Here is a 2,324-nt window from a genome sequence, read left to right as displayed (position 1 = left end):
GGCTGACGTAGCAGCATAGGGGCTGGTGAGGGCTGGGGTTTTGTTTGCAGCCGAGGCGAAAAAATCACAATCAACAGTTCGCCAGTTATAAATCTATATGCATGAAGGTTTATAGGGTGTTACCATGGGGGTGTGCAGGCACCCAGTGGTCTAAATTCGTTTTGTCTCTAATCCCAACCAAATCCCCCTGGCATATTCCCACGGCCCCTATTTCAGCACATAACATTGTGATTTGTGATGGAGCAGGTGATTTTTTTTTTTTTTGCAGCCTTTCCCACATAGTTAAACTTTAATGAAAACTTAAATCACACCGGAATTCTTGCGGGTGACAAGTGGATGAGATCAGTAGAAGGCACAGTGAGTCTCTCTGGGTGGGCTGAGCCAGGGTGGAGGCAGGGGAAGAGGACATGCCATCCACCCTCCGCCGCAGCGCCTTGGACCCCAGCAGATAGCATCCTCTCTGGGCAGGAGTCATGATTAATAAAGCTCTGAATCCCTGGTACCTGGCATAGTGCCTGGTACACAGCAGGTGCTCAGTAAATAATTGAATGAATGACTGAATGAGCTGGGTGAGCTGCTTCCTTTAAATTGTGGTGTGCCAAACTCAGTTGCTCCATTATGTCACGATGTCGCAGTATTCTGTGTGTCTGTGCTGGACATCTTCCACTCGCCTCTGTAGGCCTGCTCTTCACCCCTTTTCCATTCTGCTCTGTACAGGCTGACCCACGTGGGTCCCAGCCCTCTGGCATCCAGCTGGATTCAGCCAATAGGAGGCACCAGCTGGAGGTTGGAGGCGGGTGGAGAAAGAGGCCAGGGTGTTTATTCCCCAGCTGCCGCTCTACCTTGCCTCAGGTCGGCTGCATCCTTTCAATAAAGGATAAGGCTCCTATGGGATGGTCTTTATTATTATTATTATTATTATTATTATTATTATTATTATTATTATTATTTTTAGTGGAGGGACTGGGGGTTGAACCCAGGACCTCTTGCATGCAAAGCACGTGCTCTGCCACTGAGCTATCCCCTCCCGTGGGTGGACTTCTGCTGTAGCTCCCTGCTTCAGGTTCTAGTAAGGCTCTCACCCTTGTTCCCTTCAAGTACAGTAACAGCTCCCCATGTTGCTACAGGGGGTGGGGGTACCACCCCCTGCCCATACTTTTACAAAGAGTCACTTTGTTAGGTTTCCTCAATTTCCCATCTGAGTGTGCCCTTCTCTGTTTTCTACTGGGGTCCTAACTGATAACATAGCTAAAGCGTTACTCGTTATTATCCCTTTAAAATCAATGGATGTGTTTTCATGGGAGTATGGGCTTTGCCTTGCCCTCAGCAGTTCTCAGGAGATGCTGTCAGACCAGCAGCCTAGAATCTCCTGGGAGCTTGTTAGAAATACAAATGCTTGGGCCCTACCCCAGGCCTACTGAGTCAGACACTCTGGGAGTGGGCCCAGCTACGTGTGTTTTCCCAGGCCCCGCCCCCCCAGGGGATTTTTGACACACACTCAAGCGTGAGAACCGCTGCTCCAAGTAATAATTCCTGCAGATCATAGGTTTGGTGTGTGTGGTCCACACTGCTGGTTGCTCTCCCAAGATCCATTCTCCCCTCCTTTCTTTCTAATAAAACCCTAATTTTGTTTAGGACAGCACTGCACCCAGTTTAAACTCCACCTTTTCTAGCTTTCTTTGTAAGCAGGGGTGGCCCATGACCTCGGTCTGGCCAAATGAGATGCAAGCGGATGTCTTTGGGTGGGACTTCCGTGAAGGCTCTTCAGAAAGTGGAAGATGGGGGTGGGGAGCAGAAGGAACTAAAGCAGATCTTTCCCCCTTTATTCTCTCCCTTTCTGCCTGGAATTTAGATGCAATGCTGGAGGTAGAGCAGCTGCCTTGTGCCCATAAGGTGACCATTAGAATAAAAAGCTTAGAAAAGGGAGGGCCTGAGTTTCGATGGCATGGTGGAGCTGTCTCTTATCACAGAGAAAGCAATTCCTTATTTGGGTGAGCCACTGTGATTTGGGTTTTCAGCTATCTGTAGCCAAACGCGGTTCCTAGTTAACATAAATATGTAACTATGATAGTAAAAAGTGTTCTTCTGTGTGTGCTTCTCCAAGTCACCTCGCAGGCCATGAAACCCTGTTTGCACGAAAGCCTCATCATAAAGGCAAGATGCCGCTTGAGATTAGCAAAAAAAAGGGTGGCTTGGGAGAGAGCCGGGTACCTAGCTGACGCTGGGTTTTATGTTTGTTTATACCTAGCTCCCTACAAAAGTGCATTGGAAAAGACTTCCGGAGTCAAGTTAAGCTGAAATTAAATTGAGAGAATTAAGGAGAC

General features: G+C 48.2%; 1 non-coding gene across 1 annotated transcript; it reads right to left on the bottom strand.

The window, feature by feature from the left end:
- Positions 1 to 955: 955 nt before the first annotated feature.
- On the bottom strand, positions 956 to 1,028 carry TRNAA-UGC (transfer RNA alanine (anticodon UGC)). The gene has a single exon. It is a non-coding gene; the product is annotated as a tRNA-Ala (tRNA).
- Between the last annotated feature and the right edge of the window lie 1,296 nt (positions 1,029 to 2,324).

The sequence above is a fragment of the Camelus dromedarius genome, chromosome 31 (genome assembly GCF_036321535.1).
Source record: "Camelus dromedarius isolate mCamDro1 chromosome 31, mCamDro1.pat, whole genome shotgun sequence".
In the NCBI taxonomy this organism is placed as follows: Eukaryota; Metazoa; Chordata; class Mammalia; order Artiodactyla; family Camelidae; genus Camelus; species Camelus dromedarius.
Note: the sequence above shows the minus strand (reverse complement) of the source record. Positions and strands in the feature narration are given on the sequence as shown.